This window comes from Prenolepis imparis, unplaced genomic scaffold, assembly GCF_030444845.1.
Source record: "Prenolepis imparis isolate NDT839.2.m4 unplaced genomic scaffold, iyPreImpa1.0 SCAF_1, whole genome shotgun sequence".
NCBI lineage: Eukaryota > Metazoa > Arthropoda > Insecta > Hymenoptera > Formicidae > Prenolepis > Prenolepis imparis.
In genome coordinates, this window is record NW_028141159.1 from 5,530,601 (window position 1) to 5,557,722 (window position 27,122).

Sequence of the window (27,122 nt, forward strand, 5' to 3'; positions counted from 1 at the left end):
CTTAAATTCTATTTTAAACAAACAGATTGAAACTGACATGTGAGTCTTAAATAATAAATTTTTATTACTTAAGCTGCATGTAAGAATAAGATAAGAATGTATTTTTGAATTATTTTAAAATTTATTTTATTAACTCAGAATCTTGATATAAACTTTATCCAATATTTTTAATGTTGAAACTTAAAAATATCTAGTTTAATAATAAGAGAAAGAGAGAGATTGAGTAAATATTATATATTTCACTTTTGTTAAAAAATTTTAATCGATATACATACGAGTAACAAGTAGCAATAAAATAAGTATTAATTTAAAAATATTTTATAAAGAGATTAAGCAATATATATAAATTATGGCATTGTCTTCTCGTTAACAAAAAAGAAATTGCATAATTCCCAAATATCCTCAATTGATTTGGCAATAATTTTTCAGATCGACGAACAACAACGAATTAAAGAAACTTTAGCAAGTATGAATGAAATTCAGTGATCGTAAGAAAGCGACGAAGAGCTTACCTTATCAGGATGTAGACTATCCTCGATAATCCGTACACCTAAAATCTCCCGTAGCAGCTAAACATCACGAACCGCCCTTAATGGCTTTAGGAAACACGTTCACCACCTTTCAGCACCATTCACGATAGTCTTGGGGTATATGACCCCGCGGGAATCACGTGTCTCACCGCGAAGCGACCGCGCAAACGCTAATTATGAAATATACTCTTCAGTATACACTTCAGCATATCGTGATTAATTCTGACTTCATTTAATAGTCCTTTCGCCCTGTCTTGTCATAGTCTATCGCGTGTCTCTTCGTAAGATTCCAAATATCGGAACCGAAGAAAAAAATTATTTTTTTCTTTTTTTAATGAAAAAGTCTTAAGAGCGAAAGATCTCCACCTGAATCTCTCTCTGATCGTCGAGGAGACTCCAAATGTTTTCGACTCGATGCGCGGTTTTGATGGCGCGGTCACGTGGCGAGGGACTCGTTTGAGTATCGAGCGGAGACGGCGGAACGCGTTACACCGTCTCGGTGATCCGTCGGGGACTGCGTTCGCCACTGCTCCCCACCAGGCATCTCGGGGGTTGGACACCCCCTCGTCGGTTCGGCATCCCGACGCGCGACGTCGCTCCGCCTCCACGTGGAACACCGAATCCCCACCTAGTGAAGGTACCAGGGGTTTGATCCCCGATGGACCTCGACGGCGTCGTCTTAAGTCGACCACGACGCCAAGGAGAGAGACTCGTCGTCGTGCTCGCCGGCGAGAGAGCCGGCGATCAAGTTGGACCCGGGGGGTGCTAACGATATTGTACAAGTATCGCTATTTCGCCTTCATACACTCTGATGTTTGGTATATTTAATATTCAGATGATCTTTTCTGATTGTTAATTCGCGCGACATAAATCTTTGCTTTCAATTGAAAATGTGTCATCGATAAGGGTTTCCATTCCTCATTAGTTGAAATGTGTTGTAAGATTCTTTTCTTAATTTAATTACTTAAAAACTATTTCCATGAACGCTAATTAATAAAAGTGATTGAACTCTTCAATCGATTCTCTGCACGGCACATTCTAGAAATAGAAGTGAAAAAAGACAGAGAAGGTCAGACTTGCCCAACAAGCCGTGATGATTCGATAAAACACAGTGAGATTGTATTTTTTTTATAATCTGATTATGAAAAATTCATTATAAATTAAGCATTAAATTGAAAAATAATTTATTAATGGGATGTAATCATGTGTGCAATATTTTAAGGATGAGATGGATAAATCGATGACAAAATTCATTTGAAAAATTACAATAATCTCGAGAGGATGACATTATTCACAAATTTCGCGTCATTTGCACTAATGCGTGCATGCGACAGTTATACACAAGCATCCGGGGCAAAGAATTCCACCGCAAACCTTCATGTTTATTCAGCATTTTTAATGGCGCCTCCGCTCTCCGCTCTCGCACCTTCCTTTTGTCTCTCTCGGACGCGCTATTGCAATTTCTCGCATAAATTTAATAATTAAAAGCGCAGGAACATCGGAAACACATTTAATATTGAAATAAAGTGGCGCGTCGCGTCGTATCGCGGTCAAATCGCATAACAAGATAACGTAATGCGAAATTAAATTTATGCGATATTCATAGCATGAACGATTTGATTGCGGACGCGGCGCGGACGAATAAAAATTTCACACCCGAGCGAATATTTACAGCCACACCCAATTAATTTCCGCATGATACGCGACGCGCGAAATCCTTGTGTTTGCAAATGAATATACTTGCCGCGGGACACACGCGTTACAAAAATCTTTTATGCACACGCGTATTTCCATAAAAATAAATTGTCCCGCACTTCAATGTTTTACGAGTATTTGCGCGAACCGGCAAAATTCGTTTTACGGCTATAAAAAAAGCTCTTCCCACGAAAATTTAATACTTCCGCTCTCTTACATCGATTCTACAAAATTACTATCTCTAAATATACTAATTTGATAAACCTTTTGTAAACTGTTCGATTTCTTTAAATCTTACAAGACATATTTTTGTACGTAGAAGAAAAGACCTCCAATAAAGAATAAGAAGGAGCACGCAGGCGAAAGCCTTGAATAAATTTTTATTAACTCGTAAAATTTTTCGTGTTCGCTAAATACATTTTCACGGTTCCAAAGGGAATGCCTTAAAATAATGAAAGGGGCTGAAATGTCCTGCAGTTTAGCTCTCCCTTTGGAGTTCCACGGTATTAAAACTTTGCATCCCGTACTGACTTTATACTCTGCGAGTCTATATGGCCGTAACTAGTAAATATAGTACATTATTGCAGTCGATTTTTTTTTGTTATTTTTATTGCGCCAATTTTTTTTTACGGATGTAAAATCTTTTATATCTTTCGAAAAAAAGATAATTAAAAAATATAAAACACACGCAATATTTTCCGAAAGTCGAAAGCAGAGATATGTAGCTGTTATTTCTAGTGGACCATTCTGTATATTCAACTGTTATTACTTCGTGTTCTAGACGCACAAGATAAACGTCATTAGCAGCATCAGCAATGAACGTCCATCGAGGGCAGAATGCAATCTCGCAAACTAATTGCGATCGCAGACATACAAACTATGTTCAAAGCAGCTATAAATGCGCAAAAAGAGGCTGCAGATGCGTGTACATATGCATAGAACCCTTCTCGCGTGTATCATCGGCACCATTAACGAAAATTTTGGCCGGACACCTCGCCTCCAATTTACGCTGAAACGCAATCATAATCGACTTTGTCGATTGAGCAAATTCCGATGCGCACCCCTTAATATCAGAAAATTTCATATTTTCTCCATTTAAACGCATAATTCAATCCACGCGCGGCATTAATTCTCTGATTTAGCCTCTGCAACGAAAGTCAAACCCACCCCCAAAAAATGTAATGCCTTCTATACGTGACAAGATAATAATATCATTAAACTATATGAAAAAATTCTTTAAAATAAAAATTATATTTTTTAATTATTATTACTATTAAAATTTCATTATCATTGAAAAAATAAAAGTGCAAAAAGTTCATACAATTGTTTAATAACTTTTCTATTATGACGTAGCAATTCTCTTTTTCATAAACTTTTACAAATTAATAAAATACTTAATTACTATTAAAATTTCATTATCATTGAAAAAATAAAAGTACAGAAAGTTCGTACAATTGTTTAATAACTTTTCTATTATGACGTAGCAATTCTCTTTTTCATAAACTTTTACAAATTAATAAAATACTTAAAAGACGTCTAATACTTGAAAATATGATTCAGGCAATAACTACGAAATGCTTGGTATTTGCGGTTATAGAAAATACTTGGATATTGCTAAAGTTAAAATATGTTCGGATAAAGTACTTCATCCGAATCCTCAGGCATTTAAAGAAGCCACGCGCCTCCGATTCTACAGCAATATTTTGACAACAAAACGCAAAGCGGCAAAGAGAAATTATACATCGCGGATGTCGATATTAATAAAAGATATTCCAACTGTACCGATCGCAAAATATTTTCGCGCTGCGTTTCTCGAAGATCCGAGATACGAGTGCTTTCCGACGAGGCTCTCGAGGCATGCGGTCTTCTCCTTTCGTCGTGTCCGAGGAAAAAGAGAACGACAAGGCGTTCACCCTTTTGCCTCGACCACCTTCCACTCGGGTCGAAGGTGACGACATCGGTGTCGAGTGTTTTTATTCCATTACCCCAGTAACGTGCGGCGCCATCCTCTTAACCACTTACTTAACCCACGACCTTCGGCCTTGTCTCCCCCTCGTTCGCGCTTGATGGCCTTCGAAAACTCAAATATTATCCGTCGTTCGATCTCGTCCTCGCTGAGAACGCTGGGTACACCCGGGGATTGTAGAATCTTGAGGAGATCCTCTCTCTCTCTCTCTCTCTCTCTCTCTCTCTCTCTCTCTCTCTCTCTCTCTCTTTCTCTTTAAAAAAAATGTGCAAAAGCTTTAAACCTAATTCCTGTCAACGCTGACGGCGTCAATAATGTTTCTATCAACCACCGTGATTTTCATTCGATTACTCGTTCGATATATTCCTACCTTGTCATTACAAGTCACCGTCAAACAATGCCAACTTTTTTTAAGTTTGCAGTGTTCGCGGTCATGAGATGCCTTGCCAATCTTGGGAATCTCAGGCAGTGGAAGTACGATTGAAAAAATTGACTTAGGAAAGTTTTATCGTTCAAAAGTTTGTAACGCTTAACACATCTTAAAGCCGGAATTTTTTCCATGGAAGAAACTAAAGTCTTAGTAAATCGATTTTTATATGAGAATTCTTTGATCCAAATTAGAATTAATTTTTCTTTAATAAAAATCTTTCTCTTTCTCTCTCTCGTAAAAGTAATAATGATTTCTATAAATAATATGAAATCTATACAAAAAGAGAGACAGTTTTTTAAGAAACTTTTTATTTAATTTTAAAGACTTTTTTACTTCGATATAATTTTAATATTTAATTATATACACAAGATTAATAAAAAATATTTAAGTTATATGTTACAATTTATAATAATAGCGTTCAAATGAACCAAAGAATATTGTTAAACGAAAAGAAATGTGGAAGGTTTATTCGAAGGTATGACTTTCTCCGTCGATCAAAATAAAATATTGATTCGCCTGCAAGCTCATCAAAAATGATAAAATACTGCAAATCACATCACAAAGCCAATAAAAATTATATACAAATAATTTATTGCTGCGATTATATGTACTTCAAAATTTATCTCTATATTTTGTCAGAAAATCTTTCTGGTTTTCTTCTCTTTTTCTCTTTAAAAAATAATCCGCTTTTATTGGCGAAAGTTTCCCCGAAACGAAATATACGTATCTTTCCTTCTTCCGACTGCAATTTGCAACTTTCATTCCCGTTGATTTTGCGTCACCAGAGCGCAAACAGAGGCCGAAAACTTTCACGTATCGTCCAAGTTTTTATCGCGCGCAACGCGTTGCGCATTTGCGCGAAATCTGCGTCCGCAACACGTGAACCCGGAAAATCTACTATTCTACTTCGTTAATGAAAGTGATATAACGTTCGGAATGAGATGCAAATGGCCGCGGGATGTGGTTAAAGTGCAAATACCGGCGAGGCGAGTTTTTACCTAACATTCCGCGCGCCGGCGAGCATAATGCGTTCTTTTTATTCTCCTCAATCGAATCATTTCTATTTTTCTCTGTCGTATATTCCAACACGCGTCATCTTGAAAAGACGCAAGTAATCGAATATTTTGAAAATTTAATAACGGGGAAACGTTGTTCTCTCAGAATGATAATTAAAATTGGCCCGTTTCAGCGCGCGCGATACGACTGTTTTTTTCACTTTTGCAAACTTTTACTTTTGCAAATCTCGTTGCGTTAAAAGTATCATGAGTAAGTTCTTGAAGTAAATTTTGAATTTTTTCACGGATAACTAATTTTGTTATATTAGAATGAAAAGACTCTCTGATATATATATGTAAATACAAAAATTGAAGTAGGAAATGGGCTAATAAGATCCAGGCAGAAATTAAGCGCAACAAGAACTTGTTTTAAAATCTTCTTTATTTGATTTGAACTTTTCGGTCCTTCCAGCTTCAGCAGATCAATTGACAAAAAAATTCATGCGTCTTGATTTTCATCCCCTCACATCTAAATCTTCAAAGCGATCGAAGACGAGATGAAGAATGAGAAGCGAAAAATGCATATGTCATGATTTCAGTAATATATGTATAAAACAGCAATAGAAGACGCGAGAGATGGAATGAAAATTAAGACGCATAAATTTTTTTTGTCAATTGATTTGCTGAAGATAGTTCAAAGTGGAAAGGAAAGAGTCGAACCATTCAGATCAAATAAAGAAGATTTTGTTGTGACGACAAGTTTTTATTGTGCCTAATTTGTTTTTATTAGCCCATTTCCTAATTTTTTTATCTATAACACTAACAATTTTAACTATCATAATTTTCATAAATGTGTATCATTTCTTTTCGTACGTAAGTAACGCTTTGCATCATTATACTCTTTTATAGATTTCTAAGACATTAGAAATTCTAAAATACATCTAGTTAAAAATACTATTTATAAATTGAGTTTTCTGCTGATAAAAAAAGACAGACCCGTTTGTGATATCAATCTGCATTTGTTGACCGCAGTCTCTGTTGCGTATTCTTCTTGTATAAGTGAATTTTCATCACGTATCGCGAATTTATTCCGTTTTATTAATATTTGTGAGGGAGAATGTTATTAGCGTTTTCCATTTAACCGGGGGATCGCGTCGCGGATCGAATCGACGAAAGTTAGTAATCGTGTTGCTTACGCGAACACGTTCGGCATTCCCCCGATTCGTAATAAATGCCTGGGTCCGTTAAGTCGGAAATGCGCGCTTGGCAAGTAAGTTAGTTATAGACGTTAGTTAGCCACGACATACCGCGCTTCTAATGGTTACAATTATGAGCCCGTCGCCACTTTCAGGAACGACGACGAAGTTACGGATCGTTCGCAATTGCTCTCGCTTTGGTCTCGTATTATACGAATAACAGTTTAAGCTTTCTATACCGAGTTGAGTACGTTTGCAGACAGCTTCTATCAAATTTCATATGCTCGATAATGCGACTAGCTCCTGCGCATACTAGTAGCTACATGTCCTTTTATTTCTTCCCTATCCCCGGTTGATTTGTGTTGAACGTTGATTTTGAATGTGAATACAGTAATGCTGTCATAACACACATTCTTGTTAAAGTTACATTAAAATTAATTCATCAATTGACTGAACTGTTCAATTTTCTGCACGGATAATTATGCTAAGAATAATGAGCAGTATAATTAATAATAAATCTGCGTCGGACAGCGAACGTAGGTGACTAATTAATTTTCGAGCTTGCATATCTATGAATTGCATATTCTATTTTGCTAAAATTACTATCTTCAATTTTAATCAACGCGCGCGCGCGCGGGTTCAAGAGTCCGACAAATATGATTTGATCGATCTTTGATTGAAACCTCCTACCTATCAATCGTAATCAATTGACAGACTCTCCCTTTAAGCGCGAAACAAGATTTCTCGATGATTTCTCGCATCGATCAGGGCCTAATTTCGGCTTGAACGCGGCGCCCGAGCATCGCGCTACTTCAACGCGCACACAAACGAGAGAGAACCTTTCAAAATCATTTTCCGATATTTTCCGCAGCTCTCCCGCGAGGGAAACGCATGCGCGACAACGCCGATCGTCGTGGAATACAAGGAGAGAGCGAGACGAGCCCGCGGCTGTAAATAAAAGGACGATCGGTCGAGATATAGAAGGCAGTCAGCCAGCGATGGCACTGATATTCTCCCGCTAGATATATATCGAATGCTTCGAGCGTGTAGAGAAAAATCGTATACCGAGATCAAATCCTGAGAAAATTCCAAGATACCTCCTCCTCTTTCAGAAACAATAATTCCAATTCTCAAAAATCTGGAAATAATATATTGCAATCGTGCGAGAGAGAAATTTAAAATTCTGATTTTCGCCGGGAGCAATTTCTATCGATTTGAAGTATCACGCATTTATAGAATAATCGCGGAAAGATTTTATTGATTTTTTTTTACATTCTCATTGTTATAATAATTTCGAAATATATAAAGGGAGGCAGCTCCCCAACACAGCCATGCTCGATTCGTTGGAAAATTTCGAGTAGTCATCGCTTCGAATGTCATCGATGAAATTTTGAGTGGATATCGATTGGAGAGGGCCAGCCCTACCTTCCCCATATACATAGTCCTATCCTACCATAGCAAACTGTATACTTTTGATGCATACGCCCGCGGTCGTGTTTATGTTAATGTAATTTTGTGTGGCGACGACGGTGCTGAAATAACGACTAAGCCCCGGCAAATAAATCGTTTCTGCATACGCATGTGATATGCATGTTCTCCGTTGTTGCGTAACAGCAGCGAAACAATTTCGTCCGCGCCGCAATTGAATCTCGCTATTCGGGTTTCGAGACGATGCAGAAGGAATGCAAAGAAACCGTACAAGGTGTCTCGCTCTTTTACGATTACTGTTATATGGCAAACGAGAAATTAAAAAGAATATTAACTATTATTCTTTTCAATGTTGAAAAAGATTATAATAATTTTTATTTTCGTCGAGTATAAACTATGAAAAATTAATAATAGTTTTAATGGCATTAGAATGCTAATATTATAAAAATAATGAAGATCGTATTGTATTTCTCTCTAAATATTAAATAGTTAAATTATATACCACACTATTTATTTGTCTGTTGCTTGATTTCACTTCTCTTGTGTTAATAATCAGCAGTATAACGTAATAATGCCTTAGTTCACATTCGGGAAAGTTAAACCGTTACATTGCGGTGGTGGATATTGTTTAAACGCGCAATATAAATACATCTGCAAGAGGCGAGTCAACAATCGGGCTCGCAAAACACGTGAGCATTTCTCCGGCATTAGTATCATTAGTCTATATTGCGGTTGCCGGCTTGTTAAGCTTAGCCAGCGAAAAGCAATCGATGAGCGGTTTGCTCGAGCGTTCGTTGCTTATTGTTGTTACGTAAAGAAGAAGAACAAAATGAAATACTTTCAACACATTTTCTAATGGTTGGAACATCCGTGAAGCGAATTTCAGCAGAATGACAGGTGGAAGGTGCGTGTTTGCGAAGCGTAAAGTAGAAAATATACTGAATTGAATTGCGGTGAAACGCAGCGCGGGGTCAATTATCGCTGGAAAATAATTTTCTGCGGACTGATCAGGAAATGTTATGTTATTCGGATGATCTAATTAATAAACAACATGAACGATATTATTATCATCAATTGCCTCTCCGCTAACGTTGTGTTGTTATTATAATAATAATAGCTACCGCAACACGAAATTTACGAATGTTGTAATTTAATATAGAATAACAGTGGACGTGATGCGATCTCGGGCACTTTACTTCGCTCAGAAAACCAAATGAAAAACAACGATTTTAGAAAGATGGCTAAAACAGCAGTTTAGCTTCGCGGACAAAACATACGCGGGTTTTGTTCTTCACGGCGGTAAACCAATTTTACACCCACGTTCCGAAATTGAATCGCTCGGTTTTCTAAAGCCTGCGGATGGAATGTGTTTTGCTGTTGATTTCCTTGCCTGCAAACTTTCGAGTCACAATCCAAGAGGCTCGCTATAAATTTTGTAAAAAAAAAAAAACGATTTTAAATAAAATCGTAGATATATTATAATAAAAAATCCTCTATGCCGAAAATTCGAAAATCTCAGTTTAATAACATATTTCCTTTGAGAGAAGAGAGTCTTCAAGAAACATATCTATTTACGAGATGTCTTTTGACCGAATTATTCGAGATAAAATATGTAGAGCACTCGTATAATAATTCGTAATATCATTCAGATAAACCGCCGGAAATATCCGCAGAGCGTCGACAGAAGCGCGTTAAAGGCGGCCTGCTAGCCGTCACTTTTTTTTCGCGGTTTGAAAACAAGGTCGTGCTGATTGGCAGTGGTCACCCGGTTTTCCCAGATCACCGTGGAAAGTTGAACCGGCTAATGGAAATTTGTTCGTTCCGCCAAACACACGTCGAGTCACATGAGATATCGCCTTCTCGTTCGTTTTCCCTCTCGCGTCGTCTATCCTCGTCCTTCCCCTCTTCAAAATCCTCAAAAGTACGCGTCGCTTTCACCCCTTTAGACCACCACGTGCAATTTTCTATGATTCGCTCTTTTTTATTAATCCACATATGTACGTTCCATGTCAAAGAAATTCAGTCATCTATCCTGCTTATAGCATATTGGAAAGAATTGCAATACGCGAGATAAAGAACAAATATAGGTCATATCAATCGGAAAGTTATCATATCAATCGTATTAGAATTTCTCTCGGAAATAAAAATAAGTTTATATATAAATATGAGAAAATATTTTCTTTCTCTTGCACATCTGGTTCGATTTCTTCGAGATCAAAAAGAAGAGAAACTCCTTTTATTGCCAACTAATAATTATTATCGCCAGATAACCGTAATATTATTTATTAATGATTGTACGATTATGACGATTATTTTGTAGATCCGCCATTCAAGTTGAAAAAAAAAAGATAAACAATCATATATATATATAGGCTACAATATTAGCTAGTATAAATATTAATCGTCTGTCAGCGGACGTCGGATCGTTATATAATAATTCGTATCTTTAAAACTGTTTTATAAAATTCATACACATATATCTAATTTTTGTCTTGATTTATGCTACTTGTGTAAGAAAGTTTAAAAAAATGTTTGATACATTTGTTATTTTGTATTAGTTAATTTATAAAATTCTTTTTGTTCTCTTCCTATAATCTAGAGAAAGCATAAAATATTTCATTTAAATTTTAGCAATACTCGCAATAACAATTCTGCACTTCAATGAGGTCGTCAAATTATTTTTAGCTTCACATCGTGACATTTTATTTTCTTCTTTTTACTTCATTCATCTCACTTTTTTCATTCTTCTCATTCGTACGTCGATTCACGACGTACTTTTTTTCATCAGTTCGCGTACGCTTAAGTCTCACATCAACAGCATTCAACCTCATGTATATATGCATTTCGATTACGAAAGAATATTTGCCGGGAGAGTATGAGGCGAGTAGAAAAGTTGAATGGGGAAGGGGGAGGAGGAGAAACGAGGAATATAGTATAAAAAGAACCGACACTAGACACAGTCCTCGTCAAATATGCGCCTGTTGCAATTTGCCTACACTATTATATATTCCCATCGCAAAGAAATATCACCCATTATTTCCTCCTCTACCATCTTCCTGTTAATATGAATAGATTAGATAGATAGCGAGTTTGAGAATATACCGTCGTTGTTCGATTATGCGTTGCGCAAGAGGATAATAAAATCGTTCTCAACAAGATTAATAGATCTCGATGAAACCGGCAAATTGATGAATTACATAAATTCGCAACAATTTGACAAATTTCAGGAAATTGTTCGACTTGTGCTTTCCTCGGTTGTCCTTTATTTACAATTGCAGAATGTAAACAGGGCTATGCAAATAACAAGACTACGTTGCCAACATTTTAAATTAGCAAAGAAAGACATTTAGGAGAAAGAGTACTTCGACGATTCAAAACAAAACTTCTCTTGAGAAAGTTTATAATTCTAGAATGGAATAAATAATTCAGTATGAATAGCCATCAGTTTTTCGGGACAGATATTAATTATTAACACTCAAATAACACACTTACAATTAGAGGGAGAGAAAGATGCGCAATAAATTTCAATTTATACTTCTCGAAAGAAAAAATAAGATTGACGTTGGTGCGTACACATACATTCGACTTACATTTTTCATAACTTTTAACTTTTTTTAGGGAACAAGCCTTAATGGATTTTTATTGTTACAGCTTAAGAAACTAGCAAGAGGAAAACGCCAATCGCGCGACATTAACAATTCAGTTGTGTTCTTTTAAAATTAATATTAATTATTAATTTAATTAGAGAGTATTAATATTTACTTTTAAAGTTCTTGAATGATTACTTTTTTATTTTTAACGTCCACTTATTTGCAATTATGAATAATATTAAATAGTGTTTTACAATTACGCGCGCGCGCGAAATTATTTGTATAACTATCTTATTTATTTTCATTAAAAATATCAAATATCAAATTTATTTTCATCAAAACTTCAACGCTTCACATTAATGCAATTTTGTTTAGTAGAGTTTGTCTACGATTATAGTATCATAATTTAATCGCGTCGTAAAGTGCTCAAAATTAATGAAGAATTCAACGGTGCATTAAAGTTGCTTCGAGACTCAATACTATGGCGGTGACAGATTTGATACGCACTCGATACCCAGTGAAATATCGTCGAACGCATATGCCTGGCATCTCGCTGACACATAGATAGTCACTTTGGGATGATAGAGAGTAGGTTGTTAAACGAGCATCGTATAAATGCGCTTCGCAGATAATGTGTCACGAGGCGTGTAGCTGTATCTTCTTTCATTTAAGCTTTTTCAAAAAGGGGAAAAAAAACTCAATTGAAAAGTGCATCGTTGCCGTTCAAGATTTTACGAAACAAAAATTTTCACTAAAATTAAAAATATCGATGATATCTCACTAGCTCAAAAATCCGGCATTCCTAAAAATGATTAATCGGTTGTAAACAATGCGTAGAAAAATGCAACGGTTAAGCTTCATCGAATCTTGCACATGCAATTTTCGGGGTCGCGTGTACAGGTGCATCCACGATAAAGGGGTATCGAACGACGACGATAAATATCGATGCATATGTTACACCTATCCCCCGAAGCATATTGCGATCGAAATGTTCCATTAATTGCATTTGAGAACGCTTTCAATCTAGCTTGCGAGGATTATTAAACGAGATTATCTTACGTCGATCGTTCACGCGCCACGATACTCTGTCACCCCTTACGTAGGATGCGAATACGATCGTGTGAACAAGATTTGGCAATACACAGATGTAGTCATAACAAAAAAGGCGCAATCAATCAATGAGGATTTTTATTTTTCCTTCTATTAGCACAACTTAGGAATATCAAAAGAATTTTTTTATTAACAAAATATGCGACAAAAATGTTTGAAATTTTGAAATAAAATTTTACAATTAAAAACTCACGTTGGACATTCGTTATTCACATACATATATTTTTATTATTTTATTATTTTAATTATTAGTTATAATTTTATTATTTATATATATAAACATCTCTTGTTTCTCAAATTTTCATTGATTTCTTGTTTCTGAATTTCTTTAATAAATACTTTTGTCTCTCTATAATAGATTTTATTTTAAATTATATGCTTTTGAGATTTTACTTCTTATCCTCTGACAACAAATATGTGAGATTTCTTAAATTTCATATACTTTATGTAGTTTGAAGTAAGAAATATTGAATCTGTCCGAAAAATTGTCGCTCTGTTTTCCATATTTATAGATAAATTAAATATTTCGAGCAAATAAATATTGCGCGTCAATTATTTTTTATTTTAAGCTAATAAGAACAAAATTATTCAACTAGATGCGCTTTTATAATTCGGTATATAAAACTATCTCTTTCACTTTAGGGAACATGTATATATGCGAGATGAGCTGTATAACCGGTCATATAAACCGTTAAAGATACAATTATTGTCGAAATGACCCTTTTTCGCTCTCAACTCATCTGGCCCGACTGTAGTCAATCTCCATTGCAATGCTGTGTTGGGACACGCATTTCCGCGAAACACGTCAAAACAATATAAAGCATGCACACGTCGCATTTCCCGCCGTGTACGCTTGTGTCGATATAACAACAATATTCCCAGGCCGCGAGTGTATTTGTTCCAGTATCGATGACACGCACTTGCAATTGCAAGGTCGATATTCCGATGTATATACTGCACATCCATCGTATTTGTGAAACGTAAGAAAAAAAAAAAATTTAAGGAATATAATCAGGAAGATTAATCTCGCGATATGCGGATGACAAAGTATCGTCGAAATCTATTTTGACGTTTCGCATAATTTGGATAAGATAGAGTCGAGAGAAATTGATTCGCTCGCGCCTGCGAAATGAAATTCTATATCGTTGAAATATAAAACGCGATACTACGAATAAGCGCGTCAAAACAATATAAAGCACGAACGTCGCATTTTCGCCGCTGTCGGCGTCGCGACATCGCACCATCGGTATTTCGGGGGTGCGACACCCCCCGATATCTGTGTACTCATCGACGACACGTAAGCGCGTGCGGGTCGATGCCCGGTAGTGTATGTGTCTCTCACCCTCGCATGTATGTATGTACGTATATACATATGTGCGAACCAATATTGGCTGCCAAGTGAGGGATGCGGCGCACGCTGCGTGCTCAAACTCTCCTCGAGCCGGCCAAGAGAGAGATGCTGCGGCAGCCGTCTTCGACTCGCGCAAAGTATCTCTCTCTCGCGTGGTCCATGCTGTTTCCGACATCTCACGTTGTTCGATAATGGTTTATGCGCCGCAACTTTTGGAGAAGACGTCGCCCTTCGTCGTCAATCGTTATCATTGTATTACTTATCTAAATTGCTCGAAGATTGTAGATAATCGAGAATATCTCGTTCTCCAAGTATGTGGAACAATTTTTGATCTTATGCCGCGAAATTATCTTTTCAGTTATCAAAGCATTTCCTTTCCACGCCCGCAGTATGTAGGTACAATAGAATATATACGATGATAAGAAAATATATTTATAAAATTTATAGATGATGTGGACTTTGAATAATAATGTTATTTGTCAAAGTATCTCATAGTTAATTCAAAGTATATTGATATATTACTTTCATTTGTTTAAAAAATAGTTTATATTAATGTTTATATACATATAAAATCGTTTACATCTGACTCGCGAAATATTGCAGCTGAAACTGTAAAAGATACCGACATGCGATTTTTTTCTAAATTTCATAGAGTAATGGTGCCGTCTGTACGTATGTACGAGTACAAGGATACATGTCTGAAAAATATGCAACGCAAAAGGAGCTAATTAGAGTTCCCTTGTGAAAGACGGTAGCTTAATAAAAGTGCAAACTTTAGTCATGACGTTGGACGTCGTTATAATAAATGTTAGGCGCGCGGCGATTCGCCCAAGAAATGTCAGCATGGTAAGCCATTGTCTCACCCCGAACAAAGCACGATGACCTTTCTCCTTAGACATCGGCTTCTATGACTTTTATCGTTATTACGAAACGCTGCAGGAAACTTAACTTTGACATCATAAAAATAAAGCGAAATCATCTACGTGACTTTTTTCAGTAGTGTAAAAAATATGGTAGTGTTTATTCTCACGATATATACAGAAAAAATACGCACTTTCAAAAGTACATTCTTTACAAAAATATGCAATTTCTCTTCTAATTCTCTTCTGCTTTTTTATTTCTCTCTTCTACTTTTTTATTTCTCTCTTGTTTCTTTCGTATAATCTTTTATTCATTTTAATTCATGGCAATATTTAATCAATATAGATTTTTACAATTCCACTTCGTCATTCAATTCCCACGAATATTAACTTATACGAGCAGGTTTTGCAATGTCCGTTTCCAATTTAAATTGCAATTTCTCACGGCCGTATATCTGTCGCTTTTTCTTAAAAATCGATGTTGATACGAGAACGGCGCGCACTGTATCGTAGAAGTTTCACAGCGCGATGAAGATTCCCCCACAGGGGGGTCCTTCTAGCCACCTTGGGTATAGTATCATTTATCTGACTGCCAGAGCCCGCAAATTTATAGCGCGTAGTCTACAAACAAGCATGTTATCTCGATACAAGCGCTTACAACGTATCATTAATCCTTTACGGAAAAGTTATCGTCAACGTGAAACGGATTTGATCAAGTCTCTTGTATCGCTTTAATATCCCTCGCACTCAGTTTTATTATAAAATATCTTTCGTGTGAGAAATTATATTACATCAAAAAAATATTGAGGAAAAAATATTCTAATATAATACTATAATTTAAAAAATATTTAAAAAAAACATTTGATATAAATTATTTTATAAATTGAGAGAGAGAGAGAGAGAGAGAGAGAGAGAGAGAGAGAGAGAGAGAGAGAGAGAGAGAGAGAAAATTACAAATTCCCAAATTCCAAATTATAATTTATAAAATAAGCTTTTATGAAATATAACAAATAAAAAAAATTTTTAAGATTAAAGTATACAAATTTGACATGCCCGAATTATATTAAAACATATGCACATCTTTAAATTATAATGACATTTTCTAATAATAGTTTACGAATATATTACTCTAAAATTATAATAAAAACTTATTTAAAACTTATTAATACAATGCACAGTTGCAAAGTGTAGTGTAGTACACAATATTGATTTGCAAAATATAAAAAGATCTAAATTATATACCTATAATATTAGTAGGTATATTATATTGTTATTTATTACATTATATAAATGTTATTATATTATTATATATCATATTACATTAATTATTGTATATACATTATTTTATTCGAATTAAAAATATATTTAATTATAATAAATATTAAACAGTATCCAAAATAATTAATATTTTAAAAAATATTATTGCGCGCATTAAATTTTTTATTTAAATTATTTTCCCGTATAAACAAATATTTTATCAAAAATTACTTCATTTAAAAAAAAATAAATTTTAATATAAACTTTTTAAAAAAATGTAATAAATAAAATCTAATTCTTATACATATAAATTATTCTAAACAATTATAGATCTTAAACAAAATTGAAATATTTGATCTATTATATAACATTTGTATTGTTATTATTAATTATTAACTATTTATATATATATATATATATATATATGTTTAAAGCAATCAATAAAATAATTTATTTATAGATAATAAAATATTTATGAATGTTATATATATATATTAAAATAATTTATTTATAGATAATAAAATATTTTATTGATTGCTTTAAACATTTCAAGATAAATATATAAAATATTTTATATGAAATATATTTAAAAAAATATATATTTTATATTATATTAAAAAACAATCTAAATAAATAATAGATCACTATCGCGGAAATAAACGAACAATAAACAATTAAATTTAGGAAAAAAATAACAAATTAAATACATTATATATATATAGTAAGTTAAATAAATTATAAATTATTACTTCTCACCACTAGCGGATCCTGACGTCAATAATGAAAGGGGGGGGGGGGGTTTGCAAAATTATTTTATTTAATATTTTTGGTTTCATGATTAGCTTTTATTTCAGGATCAACGACGTCGATAGCTCTTTAATGTTTGTTTTTCTTTATTTATATTTTTTAAACAAATTCAGCAAAACTGTTTCTTTTAATTTGCAGGAGGGGTTTAACCCCCCCCCCCCCCCCAGGATCCGCCAGTGTATATATATATATATATATATATTATATAGATATAAAGAATTTCTCGCCTAATTATTTTCATGCAACGAAATTATCTCATCATTTCGTCGTATGTCTGACTTAATCTACACTTAATTCCTTGAATGCGTAATGAGTATAATTTACAGTGTATCTTATACTTTTATATATATATATATATATATATATATATATAATATATAACCCCCCCCTCCCCCCCAGGATCCGCCAGTGCTTCTCACGATTTTTTCACCGTCGGTCGATGTCTCCCTAAAGTCTGTTTCTTCTACTTTGTTCGTTCTACTACTCCTTCGTGGCACTTATTCGCATAATTAATTACATTTGCGTGCACACTAATCAAAGTATATAACAGTCGCGACAATTTGCACGACACTTCCAATGTCAACCGCACTTTTGTGCATACTGCAATGTTTGGCATTTCTCAATATTCCTCACAATTACATTTTGCGAAATAATACGCATACATACAGAGCGCCTTACGTCGCAACTTGCTGACTCGATTCTTATTATCGTTGTGTGAATAACAAGAAGATGTATCGCAAAAATTTACCGCCGAATATTATGTAACAATTAATTCTTTGTCACTACGAAATATTTAATACGCTATGAAATAAATATAAAATATTTTCTATATTGGTCTTATAGTTCAAATTATCAATTAATAAATGATTAATGTATTTCGCAACTATTTACTATTTTAATCACTTGATCATATGATTATATGAATCATATGAATATGTTATTGTATATTTCCAATCCCAAAAATCAATCAATAAATTCAATCGAAAAAATTCCAAGCGCGATACGGGACATAGGTACATATTTCAATCCAAGTACTGTTGAAGGAACAATTAATATCGGTGTAAAAATAGCGATAAAATGATAATTTATAATTTCTCTATTTCTTGTCATTTATATTTTAATTCTATTTAAATTAAAATATATAAATCATCGTGCACACATAAAATAACTAAGATTTGATAAATAACCATTGCACAATAATTTGCTCGCCGTTTATCGAATTGAGAGCACAGAGTAATATATACGAATCGCTGGATCGAGTAATTAAAGTAACGAAAAGACAATATTCAATTGTTTATTAATAATTAATTTGAAATTCAAAAGAATATAAAATATTCCGCATAAATAAATTCCGTAACGAAGTATATGAAATTGTTATATTATATTATGTTTGCCTCTCTTCTTTTGCGACATACAGCGCGTCGCTATTTATAATAGTGTGGCTTTGACCTTGTTGTCATTTGCGCGAGACTCGAACAGATAGTAATATGTGAATCACTTCTGTAATCATCGCATTACCTATCGAACTGTGATCGCGACAGGTATTATAGCAGATGTCAAACGATTCTACATTTTTGTACGGTACTTCATGTCTCTACTATTAATTCAATTCGCGTAATTTCGCGCGTCCGATGTCATTTTCGCTTATTAACGAAACGTTACAGATACACGGAATGGATCAAACAACATCCCAATACGATTAATTAATAAATACATTTTGTTAATTCCATATTTTAATACTTGTTAATCGTTTATTATAATTAAACGTTTGTACATCGTAGTAATTTGTCAAAACGCGTATTTGCAAATGGGTTATTTTATTCGATCAAAATCGGTCATGCGAACTGTCGGCGGACTTAACTTTATTTTCGAATATTGCACAATCTGCGAACATTTATCTCTTTGTGCATCTCTAATTTTCGCGTTGTTATTTCGCCCGCAAAATCCATATGTAATAAAGTATGCGATCAATGTCGGAAATGCTGTGAAAAGTACCAAGTATATTTGGTTAATTAAAACACGCGTGATCGTAATTAATTGTGTTTTCGCGAGTGAGTGCCATTAAGGAGCAACAAAAAATAAACAAAAGAGAAGGAACAAACTCAGATAGCATCGGACAACGACGGAGCAATTATATAAGTGAATAATATAACTTATTTAATTTATTTATTACTTTTGCAAGATTTTATTGGTTTATTTTCGTAATAATAATTATTTATATTATTTTATTCGCTCTTCTCTCTCTCTCTCTCTCTCTCTCTCTCTCTCTCTCTCTCTCTCTCTCTCTCTCTCTCTCTCTCTCTCTCTCTCCTACTTTATACATATATATTGAATCCGCGTTTGTGTTTTACAGATCGACATTGCAGTACAACTCTGCCGTTGCGCATCAAACCGATGAGTTTTAAATTATGTTTTATTTTAATCTCGACGTAATGAATTTACGGTATTAATTATATCAGATATGCATATACACATTGTGTATATATAAGATACGTCAATGACACGAATCTAGTCACACACAAGGCCGGCCTATCATTAATTTTATGTTACGTACTAGGCGTCGGCGACACTATCGTGTGTCTCCTGATGCACAATTTGACAAATGCTCTTTGCGCTCTCGGCAGCGTAAATAAACGCGACTCAAGATCATTCCACATTCAACGCGACTCAAGATCATTCCACATTCAACGCGACGTTCAGGCTCGCGTTCAGGCGAAACAAACGCGCAAGAAAAATCGGGCACACGCTCGCCTATATATATTCAACGGGGGACGTTCTTTAACGTCTAACTGCGCGTTCAATTTCGTCGTTTGCACATCCTTCAAAAAGTTGAGGCCATAAAAAGCAGAGGTCGAAGTGGGGAATAATGCCGAAGACACTCTTGTAAGATCCTCGATTCCCTAAGGACATTTCGCTCACATCGAACGTCCTCTCCCTTTCTCACATCCCCGTCCCCCCATCTTTCTTTTTCTCTTCGTCATTCGCGCTCCGAAAGAGGACACGTTAGAAGATCCTTTTGCCATGCACGTTCTAACACGCGAGTATTCCCCCTTTCCTTCCGCGCCCCATAGTCGTCGATTCCGACTTTGATATAACACCTACGCCTTTGTACGTAACTCGGGGATCAGCTTCTTCGAACGAACCGGGGGTGATTTAGGCGCGCTACCTTGGGAGAAGACCGCCGGGGATCGAGGGGGGATGGAAGCGAAAGAGCGAAAGCGGAGAGATCGGGCGCGATTCGCGAATATCAAATTGAAAAGTCGAATTTGAGGGGGCGAGAAACGGCCGGCGACGACGAAGAAGTCGACAGAGGGGCGGCGGCGACGACGGAGAAAGGTCGAACTTCGGCAATCTCAGTAACTCAAGCCGGAGGCCTCGACGTTTCTTGAAACTCGCGAAGGATAGTAACAAGCGGGGGTACCCTTCCGTATACTATATATAAGAGAATTACCGAGGGGTGATTGCTTCCGGGTTTCGCGAATAGGTCGGACCACGGTCATTTGCTTTGTGCGAGTCCTTTATTCTCTCGGGAATAGCCGCGATTATTATCTCGGACATTGTGTCTGTCGAGAAATTATCCAAACAAGTTGAAGGTACGTCTGCGAAAGTGAATCGACTTTCTTGCTTTGGTATTGTGTAGTTCGTATTTAAAATAGCAACTAATGGAACAGAGTAACAGTTCTCTATTGACATTTTAAGTACATTTTTAGTCATACGCGGAGAGATTAATAGGGGTGTTGATTGCAGTATAATAATTTCTTAATGAAGATATAATTATTATTAATGAGATACGCGTATATTGTAACGTATGCACAAAGTATGAGGAATAAAATTAGGACAAAGTTTCGTACTCAGACGACAATGCAAAGCCAAAAAATCGAAAAATTCGAAAAATTCGATCTCTCGCGGCCTAAAACCGAATCCGCAAAGGTACGATCGTGGCGGCTTGCCGGCGCATGGAACGATATTAAAATCGATGCCGGCAACAGATGTGCGAGGATAGCTTTACGGCGTCGGAAGCCAATAACGAAAATCATTAAATTAACTTTAACCACCGGCAACGTCAAGTATTAACGGCTAATTTTATTATGCAGCGTTTACATAAAAATCGCACGGATAACCGATCAATGCTCTTGGATCACCGTATTTTGAATAAACAAAATCATTACTAAAATTTAAATCACTTTTTTTACATTACGTCCACTCTAATTTTAAGCTTTCTAGATAATATTCATTTTTTTATCTCTTGATAAACATAATGAAGTTGACTTTGAAGTAGAATTTTTCAATTAATATTTAATAGACGCGGATTAAAATTCTGTGATTAATAATTACTTCTGTTCTATTTTGTTAACATTTTTTATTAAATATATAATAATAAAAATGCAATTCTTTTCTTCTTATTTAAATCTCACTCAGGAAATTCTCATAAAAATTGCACCTGTGACAAAAATTCTATAAACATAACAAAATCAAAATAATTGAATGACCATGCCTTTACATATTAATTGATTTCATTGAAAAGTCAATAATTGTTAATGACTGTCAATCTCTTCGCAGTTAAATAAAATTGCCATTTAATTAGAGCGGGCTTAAATTTGCGAGAGTCCTCGCAGGGCTAATAATAAACTGCGTTTTCTCCGCTGCGAGTCTCGTCGCGCCAATTCTCTCTGTTTTCTCCTATCGGAGAGACGCTCCGGTATGTTGCAAGTTGGATTAAAACTTTGGAAGTTTCTGGGATGGCGCGATGTGACGCTACCAAGGAATCGGTACATATACGCAACACAGAAAGAAGCGAAGAGAGAGGACATATAGAGTTCTGCAGTAACGTGTCGACAAACTCGAAAGTTAAGAGCATTTTCGAAATAATTAAAAACGACGCGGTAAGCATTTCACGCGGACTTGGTGAAAAATCGCTTAAATCGAAAAAATATTTATATAGATACTATCGCAATTTTTCCATTTTGCATATAGACGAATGATTAATTTTGTGGAATATAATGACTAATGACTATTCTGTATCCTTCAGTAAGTTTTTCCTTATCGTTATACGTATTATACGTAATATTTTTGCGAAAAAATTTGGAAAGTTATTATTATAAAGGAAATTGCAATTTTCGTTATGTAGGTCGTTGGTTGTAAAAAACTGAAATCATTAGAGAAGAAAATGTAAGATGTGTAACGTAAATTATCTGCTTCAATACTCATTTTATATGCATTTTATATATTGAAATCTTTAATCAGGTCAGTTTTGTCGTTTTCGCGAAAATATTGAGCACCGAGCTGACGTTTGTCAATTGCTACGGATATCGAAATCTAGTTAATAAAGTAGGTCGATATTTTACGATCTGGCGCACTCTTTCACAATCACACAAGATTTGCGTTGCATGTAAACCTGCTGATAGGGGGATGAAGCGCGCGAAATAGGTTGGCAGATTTCGCGCGTATCTAATTATTAATTATAAAGAAAGCCTTTCTTTTTTTACGATATCAGTATACTTTTTTTTTTACAAATCATTTCTACGAATCCACTTGTTCGGTAACAATAATTAAATATATCACGATTTCGCGAGAGGAACGAATACTCGCGCGACGAGAGCTTTATCGGGCATCTCCCGGATCTAGATTCGGGATGATACAGCGTCGCAGAATCAACGGTGGCAGGGAATAGGGATTCCATCGCGAGACCTTTGCAAGACCAGAGGACTCAGCGGCGGGATGGTAGGGACATAGAAGACACGAGAGCGTAAACACTGACTTAAATCACCGTGCACGCCTCGGGGTAGGATGGTGACGCGCGGTGTGTGTGTCGAAGGATACCAAACCCTCCCCCTTGGTCCCTTGTCCTCCTCTTTTCCTCCCGTTTTCCGTCTTGCCCTCGGCGAACGTGGTGGAATGATGAGGTGTCGTGCTCGGATAGAGAGAGAGGGCTTTCCGGACCCGCTATCCCATCTGATTCCGTAATCCATTCCGGATACCTACGGCATCCTCCTTACTTCCTCTTCGGCATCCCGCGACCTCCCTCGGTCTTTCCCGCTACAGCTTCCCCATCGTCCTTCCCCGCCTTCTTCTTTCGCCCGTTGGCATCCCATCGCGAGGACACGACACGAGACGAGAGCGACGGGAGAGAGGCAGATGACATCAGTCTCCCTGTGCCTTCACCACGTCCGGGCCCGGCAGATTCCCCGAAGAAATTCCTCGGCTCGATTCGCTCGCGCGTCCAATACAAATACTGTCCGCGTTCGACACGCGACTCGCCTTTTCTCCGGAAAGAGAGAGAGAGAGAGAGAGAAAGAGTCGCGCGAAGGTAACGTGGGGAATCTGCGAAATTCAAATATTCCGGCGAGAGAAAAAGAAAGATAGAGAAAGAGAAAGAAAAAGAGAGAGCCTGCGAAAGATCGAGGAAGGGAGAACGAGTCATTTATTCCGTGCTTTCCGGATGAATCTCTGCTTCGAGCATCTAAAACAGGTAGTTGCCCAACAAACGGTTACAATACTGCCGACACAAGGGAAGTTCAGCAATGCGTAAATTCAAAAGATTTCAAACTCGGCGAGAATGCAAAGTAGTTTGTTTCGAATACACGAAAACTATTTTTACGGTTAAAAATTAGGTTTACAGGAGAGATAAAATAACCGTAATCTCTTATATAACGTCTTGTATCGCAAATCCGACTACAAAGACACAGTCAGGGGGCTGGTGCATCGCGGATATTAAAAGACAGATTATTTCGGAATGTGCAGGAGACGCGCGCAGTAATAAAAGAATATCTCAAGAATTTTCCCCTTCTATGAGTATGAAATTATGTGAAGCTATATCCGAAGACGTTCTAACGTCGTGTATGGCAATTTGTGCTCAATATAATATATAATCCCCCTCATACTCCTTCGTACAAATATGCAGGGTGCACATACTTTAAAGAAGTATATATACATAAAATAACCGAGATTACACAGAATGTGTGTCCCACATAGCTGTACCATCTAGAGCCATCTTTCACGTATGGAAAGAAATCTTTGCTAGATAAAAGTGGAGTTTAAGTTAACAGGAACGGAATACTGACATGAAACGGGGGCGAAACATTTCTCGTACATTCGATATATAAGAGAGAGAGAGAGAGAGAGAGAGAGAGAGAGAGAGAGAGAGAGACCAGAAGAGAGCGTCGCAGAAAACGTTTGAACGATCGAGAAAAGACGTTTGCGATATCGGCGGTGCTAATGTCTTTTCCTCGGCGAGATCATATCGGGGGGGAGGACGTATGAAAATAGGGGAGATCGAGATCGGGATGAATATGTTTCACGGGGTTTCCATACCCGTTTATCGATCATTGTCGTCTCCTGCCAAGCAGCTAAATGTGCAGCGCATTTCGCGCCGCGAGCTAGAGTTTAATATCCGCAACTGTGTGGGCTCGCTTTTCGCACGCGGCTATTAAGGTAATGTTATTTAAACGTGGTAAATTGGTCTGCGCGCGCGATTATATAAAGAATAATGCCGACTGTGGGGAAAGTAATATACGATTACGAAAGGAATGCCAAGCGTTTTATAATGCCAAGTTTATCCAGTTATCTTGCGCAATATTGCTCTCTGCTGATCTCAATAAAGGAGAATAAGTATAATAAATATTACAATATCTGAATAAAGTAGGAGTCAAAAAGAGAGAGAGAAAAGTTATACATATAACGATTACTCGATTATTCTTTCTAATTTCGAATTTTTATTAAAGTCAATTATGAATCACGCAAAATCACGTATAAATATTTTTTCGAGGTAAAAGTACCTGTAAAGTAAAATGAAGTCGTAACAATAGCGATATATATTATTATAATATACGATTAATATTAATTGATTAATCCTATAGATATATCGATGCGATAAAACAAAACACGAAGGTTTCCGTTTACGGCTTCCAATTCCGGAGGCGAGGTGTGTCGCGAAATAAATCGCTGCAATTTGCAGGACGTCACTACGGTGACGCAAAATTGCTTCTCTCACCTCTTTGCTCGGCGGCGCGGTAAAAGTTAAGTATCTCATCGGCTTAGTCACCCGGCTACATACGCTCGCGCATCGTCGTCGTCGTCGTTCGTGCATCTTTGCGGAACTTTCACGGAAGATCAAAGCACGCGGGGAGGCGACGGGAAGCGAACGCCGAGGAGCTGCATCGCGCGCGAAGGATACTTGGAGCGAACTTCCGGATGTAGGAGATATACTGTCCTTTCTCGGCTGACTGGCTTTTCGCCGGCCGGGTAAACTTTCGCGAGAGTCGTCCGGAAGACGGGAGAGACTTTACGGTCGGACTACGGTCGCGTTCTAATGACACGCCACAATTGTCGAAAGAATTCAAATAACACTTGATGGGATCGTTATTTTTTTCACCGAAATGGAGAAAAAAGAATTTTGAAAAAACTTCTTTTACCGAAAATAGACGATTACTTTGCTTGTTTTCGAAAAAAATTATCTGTTCTAAGACAACTTCTTTAACTTGTCCAAATTTTCCGTAGCATTCTAAGGTTTTGTTAATTATAATAAGAATAAATGGCATTTTTCTCTAATTTTATAAAAAATGGAAACGACAATTTGTGGCTGCGTGTTTAGCATATGATATAATTTTTAAATAAAATATTATATATTAATTTTTATTAGGCACTACATTTTATAAAAATCTTATAATTGAGTTTGCTGAATTTAATATCCGATTATTTTATGAAAATTTTTGTTTCTTTGCGCAAAGGAAAACTTTACAGTCAAACATAAAGGATCGCAAAATAAAAAGTTTCAAAAAATCCAATACTTCAAAAAGCACAACGCCCGGTAGAATTGTCCAACTTTCCAACGTAAACAAAAATATTGCGAGAAAGGGCGATCCGTGACGCTTCGGGACACGGGGTTGCATTCCGGATAACCACACACGTGAAAAGCGCAAACGTGCGAAACACTCACGGAGAACAATAGCATGACGAAATAGGAGTGGCGGAGCAGGGATGACAAAAAATTGGGGTAACATTTGCCGAGTAGTCGGATATCGAAGCGTATTGTTCGACGCGGATGAAGATTACGGCGACGTGGCAATTGCATAGTGCAGTTGCACTGCATTGTGGATATCGCGCAGTTAACAGCGCATCGCGGTGCAAAGTAGCTCGCGAAACAGTAATTTGTGTGACCAGAAGGCATGCTGTGAGTCGCTAGACGGACAGAGAGAAATATGCAGCGAAGAGGGTAGAAAAGTTCAAGGAAGTAACAACCGAAGGTTGCGGAGGAGGAAATCGAGGGTGTGACTAAGAAAAATTAGCTGCGAGGAACGAATAAGGGGTGAGTAAAACGAAAGAGGTAAAAGGGATAGGAATGAAAAAAAAGGAGTGTGAGTGCAGTTAAAAGAATTTTGCGGAAATGAAAAAAAAAATAAAGAAGTATAGACAGAGAATATATATAGGGTGGTTTTTACATAAAATTATTAGCTGCAATAAAAATTTTTTAAATGTCTTCAGAAACTATTGTCTATGCGATGAATTCATACTCGCATCCGATTTATAAACCGAAATAAATAAAACTACATTGTTTCATACTACTTTTGTATATTGGAAACTTAATATTGCCTGAACATAACATTGACAATAATATTTTGCTAATCTCGCGTCGATAATACGTACATATATTAGTTTAAAAATTTAGAGATCCATTATTCTTAAAATTATGACTATTAAAATTTTTATTTTTATATATCAAGCCAAGATACATAAAAGAACATTATAAACTCTCAAATCACCGTTGCCAAAAACTTCAAAGTAGAATCACCTTATTTTTCATCGGCATTTATAGCGAAGCCTATTCACTTCCGAAAAAATTGCTGCGATGATCTCATACAAGTCACCCTATATAATGGAAAAGCCAAAGGCATCAAAGCGGCGGGGAAAA

General features: G+C 36.2%; 1 protein-coding gene across 3 annotated transcripts in view; it reads right to left on the minus strand.

The window, feature by feature from the left end:
• Positions 1 to 27,122, minus strand: part of LOC145943463 (lachesin) — a 227,146-nt gene that overhangs the window by 138,213 nt on the left and 61,811 nt on the right. The window contains exon 1 of one of the 3 annotated variants that reach the window (XM_083050990.1): positions 513 to 1,034. The exons of the other annotated variants lie outside the window; for them this stretch is intronic. The gene's annotated coding sequence lies outside the window, so the exon portion shown is untranslated. Of the gene's footprint in view, positions 1 to 512; positions 1,035 to 27,122 lie in introns of those variants that run through there. 3 annotated transcript variants of the gene reach the window in all.